General features: G+C 41.0%; 1 long non-coding RNA gene across 2 annotated transcripts; it reads right to left on the bottom strand.

The window, feature by feature from the left end:
• Window positions 1-16,787: 16,787 nt before the first annotated feature.
• On the bottom strand, window positions 16,788-24,857 carry LOC122624637. 2 transcript variants are annotated; one of them, XR_006326497.1, is made up of 3 exons: window positions 24,572-24,857; window positions 17,090-17,199; window positions 16,788-17,030 (listed from the first exon to the last, which is right to left on the bottom strand). It is a non-coding gene; the product is annotated as an uncharacterized LOC122624637 (long non-coding RNA). The 2 variants fall into 2 exon arrangements; XR_006326498.1 differs by having other exon boundaries at window positions 16,788-17,024.
• Between the last annotated feature and the right edge of the window lie 373 nt (window positions 24,858-25,230).

Here is a 25,230-nt window from a genome sequence, read left to right as displayed (position 1 = left end):
TAAATAGGAGAACCACGAACCGACGAAGTCTTGTTATTTGAAATGGAAATATTAGTTGGGTGAAGTTTAACCGAGTGTCGACCGGGAGCGATCCCTCCTGGTGCCGACACTTAACTTATACGACATCCAATTCAATTACGAGAAAAAAAAGTCAGTCATAAATGGTATACGAATTAATAACAACAATATTAAAATACCAAAAATGGCTTTTGCTCATATAAAGACAATGGACTCCAATGGAATAGAATCAACTATCCAAAAATATATTATTAATAATATTTATCGTTATTTTGAATGGATATCTAATTGCTAAAATTTGTTAGCTCCAGAACAAACCTCTTAAAAAAAGAACAGAACACTTTTAGAAGCACACCTCAAGGGCCTCCCCTACGCCCACTACCTATAACCTATAATATGGGTTACCAAACCAGACCAATACTACCTCCCAGACCTATGTCCTACTGACATGTGTCTAATGTTAACTTTGGAAAACCCCAACCATGACCAGAACCAATAGACGCGGACGCACACTAGGCATATTAATTATATGAACAGACCTCAATTTGATGCTTTAATATCCAAACAGAAATCGAACAACATGACTTTACCTACCTCAATTTTATAGGGTCTGACTGCTCACTGCCATACTTCGAATGTAAGGAGAGGAATGGAGAAATTTGAAAAATATTAATTGATACCGGCTCTAATTAAAAAAAACTATATTCAACCAAAGCATGACTTAAACCCAGTACCAAACAAAACCAAACAAGGTCGGATCATCTGACACACAATCCATATAGATATTCTATAGATATTTTCTCTACGGAAAAAACTGGTACTGACGGCAATTGACAAATTTTCGAAACTTGCGCAAGCAAAAATAATAAATTCAAAATTAATAGAAGACATAAAAACCTTTACATGACATCTTATTCTTTTTTGAAAATTTTGTTTTAATGGATAACGAAAAATCTTTAAATTCCGCTACAATAGTCTTAATGATGAATGCTGTATGCTGGGCATACAAATTTTCAAAGAACCCCCTTATAAAAGTTCTGTAAACGGACCAATAGAACGGTTTCATTCTACCCTCGCCGAAATTATGAGATGCTTAAAAACTAAACAGGTACACTGAACTTTTTCAGTCTGTTGTAGTATATACATATATAATAATACAACAATTTACACATATACAACAAATTAATAAGACAATTAATAAGTAAACTTAAGTCCACCCTAATCTTTATATCCATATTCAGCAATCAACGCCTTTAGGGATTGTGCTGACCCCCATTGGTAATCACTATGGTAAGATAGCGGCAATAGCTACTAAGGCTTTAGGCCGGCTTTTTGTTTATTTTATTTTATCTCTTTTTTTTTACATTATCTTAGTATCTATGGTATGTACACTCAGCGACAACAAAAAAGCCGCACTTCGATAAATTTTGAATTTTTGACTTCTCTAATCTGGGGTTCCCCTAAATGTGTTTTTATGCATTGGGTAGTTTAACAACACAGTTCACAGAATTCTTCAAAGGGATAATTTCTTTGTGCTGGTACGTCAGAAATCATGCCAAAGGGGAAACAGTTGACCGTGCAAGAAAAAACGAAAATTATTGCATTATCTGAGCAAAATGTGTCGAATCGCGAAATTGCAGCTCAAACACAATGCAATAAAAGCTCAGTGCGTCGATTTTTAAAAAAATATCGTGAGACCGGTGTGGTAGATCGAAAAGGAGGATCAAGAATGACCAGGTGCACCACTACTCGTCATATTGCGAAAATGAGTTTCCAGGATCGTTTTAAAACTGCTGAGGCTCGGTTTTTGTTTAATTTCAACTTACTTAATTTTTTGTTCCACCATGGCACATTGTGTTGAGTTTTTGGTGGTTGAGATTGGGGAATACTACTGTAAGCGATAGTTAGTATGATTTTATTTATGTTACTATGTTCTATGTTTGTGTTGGTTGAAACCGGGATTTTGCTATTAAGACAGTTTGTTAGGCTTTCAAATTTTGTCCAATTTGCTCTTTTAGTTATAAATCTTTTTGTGTAGTTAAATATCTGTTTTTCTTGGGTAAAAAGGTTGATTGTCACTAGTGATCAGCGAAGGTGTTGATGACTGAGTTAATGTGTTTTCTAAATCTAAAGTAGTGCATTTTTGTGAAGGTGGAATATACGCAGAAAAGATGTTACATTTTTGTTTGTAATTTACATGGATGGGGAATTGTTGGGAGAGAGTTATGTGTGTTTCCTGAAGGGAAATAACTTTGGGTTTGTGTAGTTTTATAAGAATTAAGAGTTCATTATAATTGTTTGCGTTAGATCGTATTTCAAGAGCTGGAGTGCTTTTGTAATAGTTTATATTTATTATTTATTATGACAAAGTGTCACAATGTAATGTATTTACTCTACATGGAGCATACATGTACCATATTATATGGCGACCGTGACTCGGTCTCAAGTCCTGCTGTCGCGGTGATTATGTTTTGTTATATATATGTATGGCATGTGCAAGTTGTGTAAAATTATGAACGCCAACATATATGGCTTACTTGTTCTACTGTTTTCCATTTTAATGCAAAATTAATACACTACGACAAACGTTCTATTTCAAGAAGAATTCTATATAAACACAAAACAAACTAAGCACAAAGCCAAGTATACACAACAGACACACAATAACACACAGTAACACAAACCAGCATTTGATGGCAGATGAGCCACAATTTTCTAATGTGCAGCCCATACTACAAAGGGACCTGCCAACGCTGGCAGAAGCGCTCCAGCAGAACCCTGCCGGTGGACCACGCCCACTCGCAATAGCTGAGTACCGGGCACGACAGGAAAGGCAGGAGGTGAAAAAGCACAAACGCAATACAACGGAGCCATACATTTCATGAATTTGCTTTGATTGTATAATGTATAGAGATGATAACGGAGAGCCAAGTGAGACGTCCTGTGCCCATTGGATGTAGAGTATTAGGGGGACTCCATAAATTCGCAGTTTACTTTAAATAGATCTGGAGCTTGCCGGAACAGTAAAATAATTTTATGTTAAATTACCCTTAGATTATAGATTACTAACCTCCCCCTAAAAGCCTCCACACAGAGCCGCTAGTTCGTTGTCCTCTCATGTTGCAACAGTGTAGGCGGAAACAGCTCAGCAAAACGGAGGCATTCCCCAAATCCACAAAGTCAGCAGATTCGCGATCACATAGCCAAACATAAAACATTATTCTTCTTTGTAAGAAGTCAGTCTTTAGCGACACTCAAAAGGAGTTGGATCGAAATAAAACCACAAAACCTTAAATTGGAAATACTTTTAATTTAACTTGGGAAGAAACAGTAGAGACAAAAGAGGATCAAAGGACCACTGAAGGAAGACTGGAAGGCTTCATCTGTTAATTCGCGCGATCGGCCTGCTGGCCACGCTAAGTTCAGTTTTAAGGGCAGTCAAATTTGGAGAAGCTTAACAGAAAGAAGTGACAAATAAATAAACGGAGCTATGCTCCACAAGAAAACCTAACTAATAATTGAATTGATTACTGGCGGAATCCTCCTTTTACATGGCGACCGTAACTTTTCGCCTGCGAAGAACAACAACAACAACAAAAAGTGTGAGAGGCAATCCGTCTCTTACACCAGCGCGGGAGATTGAGGAACTGGACAAAATCAAAAAATACTGAGTGAGTAGAGTGTGGTAATGGGCAGACGCGGAGGTAAAAAAAATAAAATTAATAAAAGAATAGCACACATTATGTGGCTATTATATACAAATAAAACGCCGCCCCCATGGGCAACGGCACAAAAATTAACTGCCGAACTAGATTTTCTAAAACAAGACCTCCAACAAAGAAAGCCGAATACCACAACTCACTCAGTGAATATTAAAGTCATAAATGAAAAACAAATAATACAAAAGCCACCATCTCCCAAGCCGTTGGCAAGGAAAATTGACGCCTGCCCGACCGACTGCCCTGGACCATTATACGCGGTAGCATGTAAATCCACATGCCTAATACCAAAGACCAGTGCGAAGACCAGCGCCGGCCCCGCCTGAGCCAATAGGCCCAGGACAGCAGCAGCCGAAAACCAAGTTCGGGAGGCAAACCGCCACCTGAACCTTCGAGGGAGCGTTAGCGTGCCGGGCCGGCGACGTCCAGCTAACGCAAGGAAGATCTGCAGCCCAAATAAGGAGGAGCTGCGACACAAAATATTTTTTTTTTGTTGCCCTGCGTGGCACAACACACTCGATGCACTGCGCTGCATATTAATTTTACACAAAATATTGTAACATTGAGCGGAATCTTTTCTGCCCGATGAGAAGAATGGCCCGTAAAGCCATCCACCAATTAGGCAGGTAAATGTAACAATATAAACAAAAACTAAAATTTAACTTCAAACCAAAAAAAAAAAAAATAATTCTCAAAACAAAATAGTTTAAATAAACCAAAACCCAAAAATAATAAAAGAAATGATATTGTAATTAAATATATACGAAAATGGGTTGGTTTGGATCTGACGATAGTCAGACAAAAGACAATACGGCCAATGTGGTCAATAACGTAAAAATAGTCGACCCCACAGAAGACATTCAGTCACTGTGGCTACTCCTGTTAATTTTGACAATCGTAACTGTCGCTCAATTTATACTAACGCTTTACGTTAAACATAACAAAATAATAAAGAAGCGCTATATAAGTAGAGCGAACAATTTGAATACGATTTAAAATTTAAGATTAAATAAAAAGACGAATGAATAAAGAGAAACTTAAGAATATATATAAACATGTAAAGGCTAAAATAAATGTTTAAAGATTAAGATCGAAAAAAAAAACAAATAAATAAATAAATGTATTAAGAATTAAATCGAATTTTAAAAATGATTATAGACATATATCAATATAGACGTATATGTGTCACCATTTTAAGGCGTTTTTACATACGCACTTTCATATCTATTAGATTTACTGCCTACTGTTGGCTTACGATAAACGCAGAAGAACTGCAAGAAATAGCTCGCCTCGACGAAGACGTCGCACGGCATTTTGAAAACGTCACAAACCCAGACGTACATTTTATAAATTCTATAGATTACGACAGCTGTGAGAGTCCCCAATAAAGAAAATAATGGGTAAACATATCCAGCATATAATTAGAAAAATAGAAAAGAAAGACCCGAACTTCGTGAGAAGAGTATTATTCCTGATATCGCGAGAACCAATGCCTCTTTTCCATTACGTAACAATATTTAAATTAAAAAGGTTTGTTCAAGGAAGGACCTGGCAACAGTTCTTGCGATGATCGAAGGGGTCATAGTCGATGAAATAAAATTCGATAGTCAACCAAATTGTTTAGTCTATAAATATTAGAACTATTTACAAAGTTTGAATACAAAAATAAGGCTATATGGACTGGCAAAACATAAAAAATCAGCTAGAACATATAAAAATAGCCTTTGATAAATCATATAAGTGCCTAAGCCAAAATAGAGAAATACAACAAAATACTCTAAATAGGCACGCACAAATATTGGTAGAATGCTTTAATGAAGCACGCCAATTACTGAATGATAGAATGTAAACAAAGATAGATTAACTAGAGTACATTTAACGCAAGCGTTAAAATTTCTAAACAAGTTTAGAGAAAACTTGTTATTAGTAAAGAAAAAACATAACTTAAATCGGACTGTCCCTACAATATTCAACACATCAGTTGAAATTGAATTGGCCCTTTGTCATACAAAGTTGAAAATGAAAGGACCATTATTGGAATCATAGGTGTATTAAAGGCATATAAACGTATGAATGAGTTGGGGTTTCTGTTCTTTTGTAGCACGCTTTGGCTGCTATTCGGCTCTCAGGTTACTTGGAGCGAGCACTTGCTGTAGTTTGGTTTTTGCTGATGTTCACGTTAACGGCCTGCACCGGTTCACTTGATCTTTTAATTGTTTTGCCGTTTGTATTTTTAATTAAGCACTTTGCGGGATTCCGGATACAATTCTGTGCAGGACATGGTCCCTCCTCCGCTGTACGGATCTCTTGTACATTTTTACGATCTTTAACAGAGCCAGGAAGATCTATGCAAAGTGTTCCCCCCTAGGAATCATATTTCTCACTTTCCCCTATTTTGGGGATACAATACCCCCTTCGGTGAAGTGTGCACGGAACTGGTGTTGATTTTCATTACTTTCTGCAATCTATTGCGGCCGCTGACCGGGTCATCGGAGACTCATTTATTGTCGACTTGCATTTTCTTTGTCGCAATCCAACTGAGTCAACGGGGTGATGGTACCCCTTCCCCTGCTTTTAGATTCCGGGTTTGAATCTTTAAAGTCTTACGATCTCCCGAAAAGGGTGAACGCAACAGGCTCGAAGTGATCGATGCGGTTACGCATGGAATGACTTCGCAAAAAGAAAGGCAGTACGCCATTTTCTTGTATTTTTGTTGTTTCTCTTTTCCTTTGTTGGTAGGTGGTTCTCATTATGCGCCCATTTACGTGTGGCTTCGACCCACCACACTCTGCTGACTGCGCTAGCTGTGCTATTAGCAAAAGCGGCAGGTGACCTCGTGGAATCGAGACGTGCATCTATTCTTGTTTCCGGGGTGTTGGCGGTAGAAATCCACTCCGTATCCACACGTATAGCAAATTATATCGTGCAAAGAGTTTTTCCACTAGGGCGCTGTTCTGTTGGACTCGCGGCTGTCTTCCGGTCTGCGTTGGAATTCTTCCACAAGGGCACCATCGGAAATTCGTCCTTGCCTCTCTGAGCGTTGGATCTCATTTACAGGTCTACCTCGCATCGGTTTCCCATGGTTTCTTAACCACCGATCCACTCTGAGCCCCTCCTTTTTAAGCTCTGCCAGAGACCTTATTGGGGACGTCAACAGTAACCCACCCATTTGGGAGTTCGGGATATCCTTCAAAAGTTCTACAAATTCACCCTCGGCGATCTTGTGTTTTAACTTAAAGTGTAACTTGTGCATGTCGGCGACATAATCGCTGAAGGACTCGTTATACCCTTGTTTCCTCTCCATTAATTCTTTGATCTTCATTAGGTCACTTCCAGTTGTAGAAAAAGCGCGTTTCATTTCCCTGGTGAGCGAATAGTAATCAAAATCATAATCCTCGGCTCGATCCTCCATGAGTTGCCAATACCACTTGCAGGCTGCGCCGATCAGCAGAAAATTCTCTGCTGTCGGCTTATGTCATATAATTCTTGTAGTCTTTCCACACGGAATAAAAAACTTTCAACGGTCATACCGCGGCTTGTTCCGTCAATTTTCAAGTTCCATTTATGTAGCCGAACACCCTTTTGTGCTGCCACTTGAAACGTTAGACTACGATCTAACTCGGGGTGCAGTTGGTGGCTGGTCTCTGCTGCTACGCATTGTTCCGGTATCTGCTGCGGAGTGGCCGTTCGTCTGGGCTCCCTTAACCGATGCATTTGGCTGTTAAAACATTCTTGCGACACTTGTTGTGGTGTCGGGGTATCTTGATGTCTTAGAAAGCTATCCGTGGGGTATCTGGGTAGTCCAGGTGGTGGGGCCATTCTTGGTTGTTCGGTAAAGGTTTGGGTGGCTTGTAACTCAGCCACTTTCTTCTTCAAAGCGTTTATTTGAGCGATCATTTCCAATTCCGCATCTCTACTTTGTGTCACTAAATCCATTAGTTCTCTTTCCCGCCTATCGGCAGTCTCCGAACGGTTTTCTAAACTTGCCTGGTACCGTGGAAACATGCTGGAGCGTCCCCTAGGCGGTCCTAGTGGTAAATCTTTTCCTCCGGCTGCTTCATCCATTGTGCTTTCAATCTGTTCGGACAAGTGTCCTACCTCTTCCGGCTGGTTTTCGAAGTTTTCAAGACTCTCTTGATTAAGTGTCTCATACAGTCGGGGGGTGTCTCCCGCACTTGCACTTCGCGGTGCACGACCCTCTTCTTGTGTTCGCGATCGGGTTACTCTCCCGGTAGCGGGTTAAAACAACACTTTCTTTTTTGCCCCCTTCATTTACGGATTTGGATTGCTCTATTTAAGACTTGTTTTTTGTTCTGCTTGGTATGCAGCTAAATATATGACACGATCTACCGTGAACGTTGCTGACTACAACTGTTAAAATAAGATGGGTAAGCTGGGGTGCTGTTACGCCATTAATAAGTCTCTCCTCAGTCAAAAACTCGTCCGGTATTTAAGCCCCAAAAAAAAAATCAAATAACTGCCCGGAGATGTTGGTCGTTGCCCTGACATGGTTACACCCGGCCAACATGCCTCCGTCTTCCACTGCTTAGGGAACTTTTACTAGGTTTCGTACGTGAACTGGCCCGCCTTTTCCTGGGGAGCTTTTACTATGGTTCTGTACGTGGACTGGCCCTCTTTTTTCCTGGTGAGCTTTTACGATGGTTCCATATGTGAACTGGCCCATCTTTTCCAGGGGAGCTTTTACTTGGTTCCATATGTGAGCTGGCCCACCTTCTCCTGGAGAGCTTTTACAATGGCTCCATATGTGAACTGGTCCACCTAAGACAGTGTATGTCCGAAAACAAGCTCAGCGTCTGAATAACTTTCCCTGGGAAGACTGCACAAATTTAACCAACAAAACGTCAGGGAAATCGTGGCCACCAATAATTAACTGGCGCCCAAACAGGGACCGGTACGATACAGCAAAAAAGTTCGTGGCTAACAACTTCATTTGGTGCAGTCGCTATTTGCTGTATTTGTTGGAACAAAAAGGATGAAATCCGAATCGTCGGACGAGGGAGTACCACATTATCTAAAATATCTACAGTGCTGTAAGACTACACAAACATATACTAAGAGAACTAACAAACAAATGAAAACACATTATATCAGAACACGATGAAAACTTAGGTGACTTAGAAAAAGTGCCGGATATAGTAAAAACTATCCCAGAGTTTTCAGGTATCCGTCCGCATTTTAAAATCGTAAATCGTAAAATACTATGTTATCTTTCATACCATACGTAATAAGATGGTAGAACATGCCGACATGGCACTAGAGATCTACAATACCCCATTACACTGGTTAGCGGTATCTTAATTACGCGGACAAACAATGCTTATACAAGGAGCTAATCAATCGGTGAAAGAATTCCATTCCTTTTCCTCAAACCAGGAATTCGGAGCAAGGCATGTAATAAACATGGGACAGACAAGACAATTTAGGAACCAACAACACACATCCAGTCGCTGTCCATAAGAGCTGTGGTGCACCTTGCGTCATCACCTCCTTTCCCTGAAGACTACAGCGTGGAATAATTTAGGTAATATTCCTAAAATATAATTGGCGCCCACCTTCGATACCGAATCCCCGACACAAGAATATGTAAGTGGGCTGACCAAATTAATAAATCTTCAATTACACAAACAGGAAAACAATAAACAAGAATTCCTGAAAATTATTTACCCAAAATTTTAGCATAGGCAATTTAAATAAAGCGCTACTGCAAATGTGACATACAAATATATGTAAATTCATATCAGCAGTCACCGAATAAATTTTATAAGACGCCAAGCACGCGGGTATTAATATAAATATACCAGTGCCAAATTATCTTCTGTCGACTTAAAATATTTGGCCACTTAATAACTTGTGTTTAGTGGATTAGTTTACCGGGCCCATATAGGGAAACTAAACGCGAATTTAAAAGTGATAGTGAAGAAGAGGTGGTCCTAGTGTACTTTAGGACTTAACGTAACATTAACGGACGTTTAATCTTTCAACCCAACTATCCCATTTCGAAGCAACTCTACATGTAACTCGCGCAATACCAAGCTGTTACTATTATTAGAAATAAAATGTTTAATTTTTCTCGCCAAGATATTAGATAGCTGTTAAGAACGAATTTGACTAAAATACAATATAATTGTTTTGTGATAATCTATATTGTAAATAGTTTTATTGTTATCTATACTGTTCAAGTGTTTTGCTAGTCGATATTTAGTGTCCTATTTACTCGTTTAAAATTAAACTCTTTAATGATGTGCAGTTAATAACATGCTTTTGATTTTTAAATACTTGCACAAGTAATTAATTATTAAATTCGTATACTAAGTATGTACTCATGTCCGAAATGAACGTCTCCATTGGACTTTACTCCAGAATAAAAGATATAAATATTGCTTTAGCTTTTCTGAAGAAAAGACAACCGATTACTTATGAGAGTGACACGATTTGCTAGTCCGAGCAAAGACAGAAGGGCGGGGAAAGGACCATAACACCAGACGCTAAATTTAATAAGGAGTTTAAAAACGCTCATTTCAATAACTTATTTAATTTTACTCGGGGTCCCATGAACGCTTCCTGGACAATTAGGGAAGCCCAAGCACCGTGGAAGGTGTAATTGAACAATTTGCCACCTTTATGAAGAATATTGCCATGTTGGTGGAAATTAAACGGCAGACGGCAAGCAAAGCATTTGCGTGTGCGCTGCCAGTCGCAAAAACTCTGAGATACTAACTCCGACCGGTTACCTATTATTCTACCCAGACCAAACGGCTGGTAGTTAAAGGAAGATCCTTTCCCCTCGGGACTCCTGGACCACAACGACAAGTAGCAAGAGTCGCCTATCGCATTGGATCGCTCCCAATATCCTAAATATGGTCTAATGCCATTTCAGTGAAAAGTATATAAACCAAGTTACGTTAAATAATAAAAGTGGTTCGCTGTAACGGATAGACGACCCAATAGCAAAGCACAAAACCAAAACTGGAACCGTTTCCCCATGACGCGGAACTCTAGCTTTTATTGATGTTCATTATTAATTAGCAATATTTACCTATAAAACAAGTTGAGTATGATTTGAAAAGGAGTAAAAGTTGGAAAGGACTTACCTTAGGGGGAGACCGGGCGGTGTTACTGCCATGAACAGACTCAGATCTACCGGAAATAGGTTGGGCCTCCATTAAAATCCTTGCGGTTCCTTGGAAGGGTTTATACATCGCGGCAATACAACGGAGCCATAAATATCATGAATTTGCTTTGATTGTATGATGTATAGAGATGATAACGGAGAGCCAAGTGAGACGTCCTGTGCCCATTGAATTCCATAAATTCGCAGTTTACTTTAAATAGATCTGGAGCTTGCCGGCACAGTAAAATAATTTTATGTTAAATTACTCTTAGATGATAGATTACTAACCTACTGAGTTCAAAATAAATCCAAAATATCAAAAAACTGTCACAATGACAAGTAAGCATACACTGCCAAAATTTGTACAAATATATAACGAAAAATGTTTATTTAATTAATTGTTAGTGTGGTCTTGGCCACATTAATTATTTTGCTACCGCTAGAAAATTGGTTACACCCTAATACAACTTTAAAAAAAGTAAAAGTAAATTAGTTGAACAATTTCTGGGAAAGGTTATAGAAATGGAAACATTATTAACATCTATAATATTTATTGTACAAAGAAGTATGTTCTCAGTTAGGCCTTATTGTATAACAGCAATAAGTGTGAGTGAAAGGCACTTAGTACTGTAAGTGTGTTCATTAACCCTTAACTGGTACGTGAGGTTTAAAATAGACATTCATAATATAAAGAAGAAAACTTTTATTATACCCGTTACTCGTGAATATGAATCATAATAATAAGACAACCAATAAGTAAACCTAAGACCACCCTTGATCCTTGAGTCCATCCTAATCCTAAATATGCAAGTTCAGCAATGTACGCCTTTAGGGGTCGCACTTGACACCCATTGGTTGTCGAGTATGAACTTCATATATACATATTTGTAGATTTTGCTAGTGTCAGCACTTTGCTGTCACAAGCGATCGGCCTGCTGGCCACGCTAAGTTCAGTTTTAAGTGCAGTCAATTTGGAGAAGCAAAAGAAAGAAGTGACAAATTAAATAAACGGAGCTATGCTCCACAACAAAACCTAACCTAAATTTTGAATTGATTACTGGCGGATTCTACATTTTACATGGCGACCGTGACAGGAAGTCCAAAGATCGCAGGACGTCCGAAGATTGCAGGACGTAAGGACTAAGCAGACTTAATAACAAAAAAGGACTGAATAAAAAAGGATGGCGCAATACATACACAAATAAACAGAGTGAGTAAAGTTTAAGTGTGATATGGGCAAGCGCGGAGGCGAAAGCAAAAAAGTGAATAAAAGAATAGCCCATATTAAGTGGCTACTATTCACAAAAACGCCACCACCCGGATGGTCAACTGCACAAAAATTGCAGGAAGAATTAGACCATCTGCAAAACTTAATAAAGCAGAAAAAAGAAAAGCCCCACACAAAAACATACTCTGATATAAAAATGTTAACAAACAAAAAAATTAATACATCTAAACCGCCTCCCAGGAAACAGCTCCCAATCAAAAAGAAGAAGTGCCCAGCGGACTGCGAGGGAATTTGGAGCCCCTTTTGTCAAGGAACCTGTGCGATGACCAGCACCGGTACCGCCTGAGCCCATAGGCCCAGGACAGCAGCAGCCGAAAACCAAGTTCGGGAGGCAAACCGCCACCTGAACCTTCAAGGGAGTGTTAGCGTGCCGGGCCGGCGACGTCCAGCTGACGCAAGGAGGATCTGCAGCCAAAATAAGGAGGAGTAGCGATATAAAATATTTTTATGCCCTACGTGACACACCACACTCGATGCACTGCGTTGCATATTAAAATTACACGAAATATTGTAACATTGAGTGGAACTTTTTCTGCCCGATGAGAAGAATGGCCCGTAAAGCCATACACCAATTAGGCAGGTAAATGTAACAATATAAACAAAAATAATTAAATTTCAAAACAAAAAATTCAAAACAAAATTAAAAAAAAATGTTTCAAAACAAAATAGTTTAAACGTAAAATAAACCAAAACCCAAAAATAATAAAAAAAAAAAATGATATTGTAATTAAATATATACGAAAATGGGTTGGTTTGGATCTGACGATAGTCAGACAAAAGACAATACGGCCAATGTGGTCAATAACGTAAAAATAGTCGACCACACAGAAGACATTCAGTCACTGTGGCTACTCCTGTTAATTTTGACAATCGTAACTGTCGCTCAATTTATACTAACGCTATACGTTAAGCATAACAAAATAATAAAGAAGCGCTATATAAGTAGAGCGAACAATTTGAATACGATTTAAAATTTAAGATTGAATAAAAAGACGAATGAATAAAGAAAAACATAAGAATATATACAAACATGTAAAGGCTAAAATAAATGTTTAAAGATTAAGATCGAAAAAAAAACAAATAAATAAATAAATGTATTAAGAATTAAATCGAATTTTAAAAATGATTATAGACATATATCAATATAGACGTATAGGTGTTACCATTTTAATACGCACTTTCATATCTGTTAGATTTACTGCCTACTGTTGGCTTACGATAAACGCAGAAGAACTGCAAGAAATAGCTCGCCTCGACGAAGACGTCGCACGGCATTTTGAAAACGTCACAAACCCAGACGTTTAGGTAAATTTTATAAATTCTATAAGTTACGACAGCTGTGAGAGTCCCCAATAAGGAAAATAATGGGTAAACATATCCAGCATATAATTAGAAAAATAGAAAAGAAAGACCCGAACTTCGTGAGAAGAGTATTATTCCTGATATCGCGAGAACCAATGCCTCTTTTCCATTACATAACAATATTTAAATTAAAAAGTTCACCTTTCCATGTTTGTTCAAGGAAGGACCTGACAACAGTTCTTGCGATGATCAAAGGGGTCATAGTCGAAGAAATAAAATATGAGGTAATTAAAAACTACCCACAACCAGTAAATGCAGACGAAGCTAGACGATTCGTCGCATTTTGCAATTATTACAGAAGATTTATTAAGAACATTTCTGAGAAATCACGCCACTTAACGAGGCTTTGTAAAAAGAATGTTCCATTTGAATGGACAAGCGAATGCAATGATGCATTCGAATATCTCAAAAGGGAATTAATGAAACCAACACTTCTTCAGTACCCAGATTTTAGCAAACAATTTTGCATAACCACAGATGCTAGTAAACAAGCATGTGGAGCGGTATTATCTCATCCCTACCCACATCAACAAACCAAACTAATCAGTATGAACTCAATCCAATGCTCGTATGCAAGCCGCTATGGCTAAGCGCAGGGTGTTAGCTCGGAAAGGAATCCTTGTGAATCAGTCTCCACTGATTGTTATGGGATTACGTGACTCAGGTGCCAACATTAATGACATCATTAATATACCTCTGATCGCATCCTGTGGAATACCCAATGAAGGGACGATCGAATGCGTAGGTTGGATGTCCTCCAGGGCAATGTCGTTAGCCATTGAGCACTGGGCTATGGCTCACCCTGAACTTAGGGGACTAGAGGCTGAGCGACGTAACATGTACATCATGGCAGCATTGTCTTGCTTCAGGAATGTGGATTCAGGTACATTCACACCTGACCACATCCTTAGGGCTCGAGCTACAATGACTGATACCTTAAGAAACAAACCCCCAACTCGGCAACAACTAGCGGAGGTGGCAAAGAAGGCCAGAGAATGGTTAGCTGCAGGTAATTGGTCTATTGCTACGTGTATTGCGCAAGGAATCTGGGGATTACCATGGCACCTATAGGAGAATAAGCCGGCAATTTTGCTTCGCCTGGAGAGAGACAATCCGGCAGGAATACTTCATAACAGCATTGTCATCATCTCACAGGCTGAGATGACCAACCTAACTGAAGACGGGTCATGGACCCCGAATGCAAACCTAGCAGCAGCCTGGCAGTCTACTGGAGTAAACCAAATGGCCACATTCTTCTCCCAGCTAGCCAGTAAGAGACAGAGACCGGCTCGAATTCTAACCTCTGCATTATTCACTGTTTGTGCCACATTAGCGAAGTCCTCATTCACAGATCAATGGGTCAACTCTCGCAAGGAGAGGTTGGGATCTGAAGTACCCGGAATAGCTGATGAGGAATGGATACAGGTTGACACCCTGGTTGCTTATGCTACCACATTCCCTATACCTGCAGGTGAGATGTAATTGGCCTACAAGACATTGGTATACAACTACACTGTTGCTAATGGTGCTAAATTATCATCAATTATGTGGATATTAGAGCAAGCAAGAGCAGCTAATGTGAGTGCACTGATAGGCTTGGCAGAATCTGTTGCTATAAGTAATATTGCAACTTACACTGTGCTCGCCCACAACTTTGGAGTGGGTCAAGTGAGAGCAACTATACAACTAGCGTTGGCTCTGATTGTCAACCCATGGTTGTCTCTGACTGCCCCTCCCATTGCCATGTCACAGTACCCGGATCTGGCTTATATTGGTCTCTGTCTCGGCCACATCAATGCTGCAGCGGGCAGAGGTCATAAAACTCAATACCGAGGAACACCAGATGCCACCTCAACAAGGGGTAAGGCTTACTTGGACAAATTTGTAGCTTCCATAAATGGGATGGCCGCACAGGCTGGTGAGGATGCTCTATCTGTGAAGAGCTTATTGACACTGTATGGCTACACCGCCACATTGCAATCCGATCACACCTGGGCTGTCACAGAGGGAGGCCAGACTGGAGGGGAGAATACAGTATCTGAACACTCATTATCTGAGGGAGATTTAGAGTCCTGGCTCGTCTCAAAAGCACATACTACCAAGGATAAAGCTTACAAGCTTGTTATGAGTGCCCTTCGTCGGTCAGCAGCTCAAGCCCAACTTCCCCTTATATCTACAGTAGATGATGACTCACAACCGGAACTACAGACTATTCCTTTGACCGAGGACTTAATTAACGCTGCGAGAGCTCTGGAGATGGACGTGTCCACATCAATGACTCAGGCCACTAATCTACTTGGACCGCGGTCTCAGATTGATTACAAGGTAGCCACTAGTTATGCTTATCAGGGAAGTACTGGTTATGAAGCAGGAAATGCAGGTGCTCCAGGTAACAACGGAAATGAACCTCAGCCCCCACCAATGGATCCAGAATGGATTGCGAGCCGTGGAGGAGCTTTGAGTACAAGCATTGGCCGCTTACACTGCCGCTCAACTGTTTGCGCCCTTCTGGCGTGAACAGTCTCCATTGGACTTTACTCCAGAATAAAAGATATAAATATTGCTTTAGCTTTTCTGAAGAAAAGACAACCGATTACTTATGAGAGTGACACGATTTGCTAGTCCGAGCAAAGACAGAAGGGCGGGGAAAGGACCATAACACCAGACGCTGAATTTAATAGGGAGTTTAAAAACGCTCATTTCAATAACTTATTTAATTTTACTCGGGGTCCCATGAACGCTTCCTGGACAATTAGGGAAGCCCAAGCACCGTGGAAGGTGTAATTGAACAATTTGCCACCTTTATGAAGAATATTGCCATTTTGGTGGAAATCAAACGGCAGACGGCAAGCAAAGCATTTGCGTGTGCGCTGCCAGTCGCAAAAACTCTGAGATACTAACTCCGACCGGTTACCTATTATTCTACCCAGACCAAACGGCTGGTAGTTAAAGGAAGATCCTTTCCCCTCGGGACTCCTGGACCACAACTACAAGTAGCAAGAGTCGCCTATCGCATTGGATCGCTCCCAATATCCTAAATATGGTCTAATGCCATTTCAGTGAAAAGTATATAAACCAAGTTACGTTAAATAATAAAAGTGGTTCGCTGTAACGGATAGACGACCCAATAGCAAAGCACAAAACCAAAACTGGAACCGTTTCCCCATGACGCGGAACTCTAGCTTTTATTGATATTCATTATTAATTAGCAATATTTACCTATAAAACAAGTTGAGTATGATAAAAGTTGAAAAGGACTTACCTTAGGGGGAGACCGGGCGGTGTTACTGCCATGAACAGACTCAGATCTACCGGAAATAGGTTGGGCCTCCATTAAAATCCTTGCGGTTCCTTGGAAGGGTTTATACATCGCGGCAATACAACGGAGCCATACATTTCATGAATTTGCTTTGATTGTATGATGTATAGAGATGATAACGGAGAGCCAAGTGAGACGTCCTATGCCCATTGAATTCCATAAATTCGCAGTTTACTTTAAATAGATCTGGAGCTTGCCGGCACAGTAAAATAATTTTATGTAAAATTACCCTTAGATTATAGATTACTAACCTGCTGAGTTCAAAATAAATCCAAAATATCCAAAAACTGTCACGATGACAAGTGAGCATACACTGGTCTTGGCCACATTATTTTGCTACCGCTAGAAAATTGTTTACACCCTAATAGAAAATAAAAAAAAAGTAACAATTAGTTGAACAATTTCTGGGAAAAAGTTATAGAAATGGAAACATTATTAACATCTATAATATTTATTGTACAAAGAAGTAAGTTCTCAGTTAGGCCTTATTGTATAACAGCAATAAGTGTGAGTGAAAGGCACTTAAGCGTAAGTGTGTTCATTAACCCTTAACTGGTACGTGGGGTTTAAAATAGACATTCATAATATAAAGAAGAAAACTTTTATTATGCCTCACGCATCTCCCGTTTGCCGTCGCAAAAAAGGTATGTGGGGCTTGCACCCACTAAACCATCCCTCGCCTTTGGCCGTTTTTCCACCCCGGAAAAGCTTTCGCCATTACTTCGAAGTGGTGCCAGTTAAGGGCTATGCGCTCTCATCTTTTTTCTGCGTCCAGATTACCCAGTTGTTTCGTCCAAATCAGGCTTTTTAGCTCTGAGAATGGGCTCTACAAATTCTGCGATATGTTTCCAGGCTGATTCGCTGTCTATCATTTTTGTAACAATATTTTCTGGGGTTATTGCTCCAACAAGTTCCTCCAGGCATCTACGTGCCGATCCCAACTTTCCGCACTGGAAAATGGTGTGCTCAACTTGTCCATCTCCGCATCTCCATATACGCATCTGGCGTCATTTCTTTTTCCTATAGAATGTAGGAACGCACCAAAGTAACCGTGTCCTGTTAACATCTGGGTAATGTAGTAGTTCACTTCTCCGTGCGCCCTTGCAGTCCATGCTACCAGGTTTGGTATCAGTCTAGCTGTCCAGCTTCTTGCCATTGTTGAAGTGTTTCATCTCTGCTTCGTGCGATTAACGCTCTCGTCGTCTCTCCCGCCTGTCTTATCTCATAGATCCGTTTTCTCTCTTTGGCTACTAGATTGATTGGTATCGCGCCTCCGGTTACTGATGCAGCAGGGCCGGATACCATTCGATACGCGCTCGCGATTCGTAGGGCCATGGTTCTTTGCACCTCCAGTAATGGTTTTGACCTGCAGGCGGTCTCCAGGGTGCCAGCCCAGACCTCACATCCGTACAGCATGATTGCGTTACTCACCTCCATCAAGAGTTTCCGCCTTGATTGTAGAGGGCCGCCTACGTTTGCCATAAGTCTGCTAAGCGACTTAGTCGTCGCGGTTGCACGTTTCCTCGTCTCTTGTATGTGTGAGCTAAATGTCAGTTTTGAGTCCAGTCTAACTCCTAGGTACTTTATATCCTTCCGCGGCCTTATTACGTGTTCCCCAACTCTCATATCTATTTCTAATGGGATCCGTTTTCTGGTAACTAGCAGGAGCTCGGTTTTTTCGTCAGCCAGTTTCAGATCGTGTGAGTTCAACCACCTTTTTACTCTCGTCATTACTTGTGTCAACTTGCGCTGTGCGTACTCCGTATTTCGAGCTGTAATGACAGCGACTATGTCGTCTGCGTAGCCCACTAAAAACGTGTCGTCCGGCATTTCTAGATGAAAGATTTCGTCGTAGCTAATGTTCCATAGCTCCGGTCCAAGTATTGATCCTTGAGCTGCTCCTGAAGTTATGTCTATACATTTCTCTCCTGCATTTGTTTGGTACAGTAGCCGTCTGTTGTCAAGATAGTTTTGTATTATCCGCATTAGGTATCCTGAAATTTGGAATCGTCTTTTCAAAGCATCAATTATGTTTCCCCATTGAACACTATTGAATGCGTTTTTCACGTCGGGAGTTGCTAAAAGTACTACCGGTCTGAAGAAGTGGTTGCCTTGTTGGCTGCTGAGGGCTTGGCTTCTTGTATTGCTCCAATAGTCGACCTGCCAGGTCTAAAGCCATGCTGCCTCGGGGAAAGGCCACCCCCTCTTTCGATTGCTACTGATAGTCATCTGCTATTGGTGTGGTCGGGGAATAGTGCTTTAACTATGTGGTCCATTTGTCCTTCCTCCAGGTCCGGTGTTGTTCTTCTTGTTTTAAGCTTCTTCATCACAATTTTATACCCCATACCCTATGGGTCAGTATTGACGTCGTTGCAGAGGCTTTTCCATTTCTCCGTTTTACTTTTCCAAATGGCAGTGGTCAAGTCCTTCTTGGATTTCTTAAACTGACTTTCCTGTTCTGTAAACTGTCCTCTCCGTCTAGCTCTAGAAAGGCGGCGTCTGTTTTTGATGCACGTTTCTCTGAGAGTTTTTATCTCATCTGTCCACCAGTACACTTCTTGGCCTTGTCTTCGAGGGTTGCCCATTTTTGGCATTGCAGCGTTGCACGCTTGTTTGATCGTTGCCATGTTCTGGTTGACTATGTCTCCGCCACTCTGTCGGTTTTGTCTTGCGTCGATCTCTAGTATCAGCCGTGCTTTGTCCAACCGCTTAACATTCCACCCTTTTCTCTTCGGTGCTACTGTAGTTACCGCGTTTTCTGCTATGTTAAACGTTATATAGTTATGGTCACTTCCGTTGTAGGTGTCAAGTGTCCAGTCTGAGATTTTGTGTGCGCCGTTTTCTGACACTAGTGTTATGTCAGGGATTGTACCCTCGTTCCCTAGTCGATTGAATGGTGCTGTTGCTCCTACACTTGCAGTGAGTATTCCGATTCTTGCTGCCATATTGAGAACTCTACGGCCTCGAGAGTCGGTTGACGGCATACCCCATTCTATTGCTCTTGAGTTAAAGTCACCTGCTATTATAAGGTCGCCTCTTATTTGCCTTGCGTTGTCTTCAATACCTTCAAGTTTCGTCTGGAAAGTCTGAATATCGTCACTTGGGGTCAAGTAGCAGCTAGCTATCGTCCAGTTTCTGATTTGTGTTAGGACATGGCATCTTCCTCTTTTGTCGTTTCTGTGTGGAACCGTAGTAGGGTCGGGGATCCATATTGCCGCCGCCTTTGTATCGTCTTCTAGCCAAACCCCTTCCTCCCGTCTCTTATATTGTTCAGAAATGATAACCACGTCGATTTGGTTTTCTAGCACAACTTGGTGCAGCAGGTCATTTGCCGTTCTGCTTCTATGCATATTAGCTTGAAGAATCTTCATGGCTTTCCTTTTCTGGCTACGCTAGAGCAGTTCGCTGTCCCAGGGAGGTGTCCAACGTCGCTCCTGTTCTCCGATGCACAGATACAACATCTGGGTGCCTTTGTGCAAGTCTTCATTTTATGTCCGCTTTCACCACATCTGATGCAGAGGTCTCTCCTATCCGGTCCGTTGCAGTTATTTTGCACATGTCCGACCCCGAAACACTTAAAGCATCTCTTTATGTCAAGACACCGGTTAACCCGGCAGCGGGTCCATCCTATTTTTATTCTCTGCTCCGCCAATATCTTTGACGCGTCCCTCATAGGTAGTGTAACAAAGGCTCGCCTTTGTTCTGACCTATTTACTCCTGTCAGGTGTATTACAATTTCTTGGCTTGTATCGCCTATTCCTTCTCTTATTGCTGAGATTATTTCATCCTCTTGTGTGATGCTGTCGATATCTCTTATTTCCAGTTTGACTAATTGCTTTATGGTCTTCACTGTAGCACACTCTTTGAGTGTATCCTTAATGACATCGCACAGTTTGTCCGTTTTGCTTCCTTTTGAAAGTTCCAGAAGCATATCACCTAAATATGCAAGTTCAGCAATGTACGCCTTTAGGGGACGCACTTGACACCCATTGGTTGTCGAGTATGAACTTCATATATACATATTTGTAGATTTTGCTAGTGTCAGCACTTTTGCTGTCACGCGCGATCGGCCTGCTGGCCACGCTAAGTCAGTTTTAAAGTGGAGTCAATCGGAAGAAGTGTAACAAAGAAAGTAAAGAATAAATATATGGAGCTATGCTCCACCAAAAAGCTATTGTAGGCTTTTGTATGTGAATTAATTATTTGGCGGAATATATCCTTTCACACTTTTTGTTGTTGTCCTGTCACGGTCGCCATGTGAAAGGATATATTCCGCCAAATAATTAATAGATTAATAGAATAATTGTTAGATTTACTGCGGCTTACTATAAACGCAGAAGAACTGCAAGAAATAGCTCGCCTCGACGAAGACGTCGCACGGCATTTTGAAAACGTCACAAACCCAGACGTTTAGGTACATTTTATAAATTCCATAGATTACGACAGCTGTGAGAGTCCCCAATAAAGAAAATAATGGGTAAACATATCCAGCATATAATTAGAAAACTAGAAAAGAAAGACCCGAACTTCGTGAGAAGAGTATTATTCCTGATATCGCGAGAACCAATGCCTCTTTTCCATTACATAACAATATTTAAATTAAAAAGGTCACCTTTCCATGTTTGTTCAAGGAAGGACCTGGCAACAGTTCTTGCGATGATCAAAGGGGTCATAGTCGAAGAAATAAAATATGAGGTAATTAAAAACTACCCACAACCAGTAAATGCAGACGAAGCTAGACGATTCGTCGCATTTTGCAATTATTACAGAAGATTTATTAAGAACATTTCTGAGAAATCACGCCACTTAACGAGGCTTTGTAAAAAGAATGTTCCATTTGAATGGACAAGCGAATGCAATGATGCATTCGAATATCTCAAAAGGGAATTAATGAAACCAACACTTCTTCAGTACCCAGATTTTAGCAAACAATTTTGCATAACCACAGATGCTAGTAAACAAGCATGTGGAGCGGTATTATCTCATCCCTACCCACATCAACAAACCAAACTAATCAGTATGAACTCAATCCAATGCTCGTATGCAAGCCGCTATGGCTAAGCGCAGGGTGTTAGCTCGGAAAGGAATCCTTGTGAATCAGTCTCCACTGATTGTTATGGGATTACGTGACTCAGGTGCCAACATTAATGACATCATTAATATACCTCTGATCGCATCCTGTGGAATACCCAATGAAGGGACGATCGAATGCGTAGGTTGGATGTCCTCCAGGGCAATGTCGTTAGCCATTGAGCACTGGGCTATGGCTCACCCTGAACTTAGGGGACTAGAGGCTGAGCGACGTAACATGTACATCATGGCAGCATTGTCTTGCTTCAGGAATGTGGATTCAGGTACATTCACACCTGACCACATCCTTAGGGCTCGAGCTACAATGACTGATACCTTAAGAAACAAACCCCCAACTCGGCAACAACTAGCGGAGGTGGCAAAGAAGGCCAGAGAATGGTTAGCTGCAGGTAATTGGTCTATTGCTACGTGTATTGCGCAAGGAATCTGGGGATTACCATGGCACCTATAGGAGAATAAGCCGGCAATTTTGCTTCGCCTGGAGAGAGACAATCCGGCAGGAATACTTCATAACAGCATTGTCATCATCTCACAGGCTGAGATGACCAACCTAACTGAAGACGGGTCATGGACCCCGAATGCAAACCTAGCAGCAGCCTGGCAGTCTACTGGAGTAAACCAAATGGCCACATTCTTCTCCCAGCTAGCCAGTAAGAGACAGAGACCGGCTCGAATTCTAACCTCTGCATTATTCACTGTTTGTGCCACATTAGCGAAGTCCTCATTCACAGATCAATGGGTCAACTCTCGCAAGGAGAGGTTGGGATCTGAAGTACCCGGAATAGCTGATGAGGAATGGATACAGGTTGACACCCTGGTTGCTTATGCTACCACATTCCCTATACCTGCAGGTGAGATGTAATTGGCCTACAAGACATTGGTATACAACTACACTGTTGCTAATGGTGCTAAATTATCATCAATTATGTGGATATTAGAGCAAGCAAGAGCAGCTAATGTGAGTGCACTGATAGGCTTGGCAGAATCTGTTGCTATAAGTAATATTGCAACTTACACTGTGCTCGCCCACAACTTTGGAGTGGGTCAAGTGAGAGCAACTATACAACTAGCGTTGGCTCTGATTGTCAACCCATGGTTGTCTCTGACTGCCCCTCCCATTGCCATGTCACAGTACCCGGATCTGGCTTATATTGGTCTCTGTCTCGGCCACATCAATGCTGCAGCGGGCAGAGGTCGTAAAACTCAATACCGAGGAACACCAGATGCCACCTCAACAAGGGGTAAGGCTTACTTGGACAAATTTGTAGCTTCCATAAATGGGATGGCCGCACAGGCTGGTGAGGATGCTCTATCTGTGAAGAGCTTATTGACACTGTATGGCTACACCGCCACATTGCAATCCGATCACACCTGGGCTGTCACAGAGGGAGGCCAGACTGGAGGGGAGAATACAGTATCTGAACACTCATTATCTGAGGGAGATTTAGAGTCCTGGCTCGTCTCAAAAGCACATACTACCAAGGATAAAGCTTACAAGCTTGTTATGAGTGCCCTTCGTCGGTCAGCAGCTCAAGCCCAACTTCCCCTTATATCTACAGTAGATGATGACTCACAACCGGAACTACAGACTATTCCTTTGACCGAGGACTTAATTAACGCTGCGAGAGCTCTGGAGATGGACGTGTCCACATCAATGACTCAGGCCACTAATCTACTTGGACCGCGGTCTCAGATTGATTACAAGGTAGCCACTAGTTATGCTTATCAGGGAAGTACTGGTTATGAAGCAGGAAATGCAGGTGCTCCAGGTAACAACGGAAATGAACCTCAGCCCCCACCAATGGATCCAGAATGGATTGCGAGCCGTGGAGGAGCTTTGAGTACAAGCATTGGCCGCTTACACTGCCGCTCAACTGTTTGCGCCCTTCTGGCGTGAACAGTCTCCATTGGACTTTACTCCAGAATAAAAGATATAAATATTGCTTTAGCTTTTCTGAAGAAAAGACAACCGATTACTTATGAGAGTGACACGATTTGCTAGTCCGAGCAAAGACAGAAGGGCGGGGAAAGGACCATAACACCAGACGCTGAATTTAATAGGGAGTTTAAAAACGCTCATTTCAATAACTTATTTAATTTTACTCGGGGTCCCATGAACGCTTCCTGGACAATTAGGGAAGCCCAAGCACCGTGGAAGGTGTAATTGAACAATTTGCCACCTTTATGAAGAATATTGCCATTTTGGTGGAAATCAAACGGCAGACGGCAAGCAAAGCATTTGCGTGTGCGCTGCCAGTCGCAAAAACTCTGAGATACTAACTCCGACCGGTTACCTATTATTCTACCCAGACCAAACGGCTGGTAGTTAAAGGAAGATCCTTTCCCCTCGGGACTCCTGGACCACAACGACAAGTAGCAAGAGTCGCCTATCGCATTGGATCGCTCCCAATATCCTAAATATGGTCTAATGCCATTTCAGTGAAAAGTATATAAACCAAGTTACGTTAAATAATAAAAGTGGTTCGCTGTAACGGATAGACGATCCAATAGCAAAGCACAAAACCAAAACTGGAACCGTTTCTCCATGACGCGGAACTCTAGCTTTTATTGATATTCATTATTAATTAGCAATATTTACCTATAAAACAAGTTGAGTATGATAAAAGTTGAAAAGGACTTACCTTAGGGGGAGACCGGGCGGTGTTACTGCCATGAACAGACTCAGATCTACCGGAAATAGGTTGGGCCTCCATTAAAATCCTTGCGGTTCCTTGGAAGGGTTTATACATCGCGGCAATACAACGGAGCCATACATTTCATGAATTTGCTTTGATTGTATGATGTATAGAGATGATAACGGAGAGCCAAGTGAGACGTCCTGTGCCCATTGAATTCCATAAATTCGCAGTTTACTTTAAATAGATCTGGAGCTTGCCGGCACAGTAAAATAATTTTATGTTAAATTACTCTTAGATGATAGATTACTAACCTACTGAGTTCAAAATAAATCCAAAATATCAAAAAACTGTCACAATGACAAGTGAGCATACACTGCCAAAATTTCTACAAATATATAACGAAAAATGTTTATTTAATTAATTGTTAGTGTGGTCTTGGCCACATTAATTATTTTGCTACCGCTAGAAAATTGGTTACACCCTAATACAACTTTAAAAAAAGTAACAATTAGTTGAACAATTGCTGGGAAAGGTTATAGAAATGGAAACATTATTAACATCTATAATATTTATTGTACAAAGAAGTATGTTCTAGGCCTTATAAGTGTGAGTGAAAGGCACTTAGTACAGTAAGTGCAAAGACATTAGAATAACAAGATGCG

The sequence above is a fragment of the Drosophila teissieri genome, chromosome X (genome assembly GCF_016746235.2).
Source record: "Drosophila teissieri strain GT53w chromosome X, Prin_Dtei_1.1, whole genome shotgun sequence".
In the NCBI taxonomy this organism is placed as follows: Eukaryota; Metazoa; Arthropoda; class Insecta; order Diptera; family Drosophilidae; genus Drosophila; species Drosophila teissieri.
Note: the sequence above shows the minus strand (reverse complement) of the source record. Positions and strands in the feature narration are given on the sequence as shown.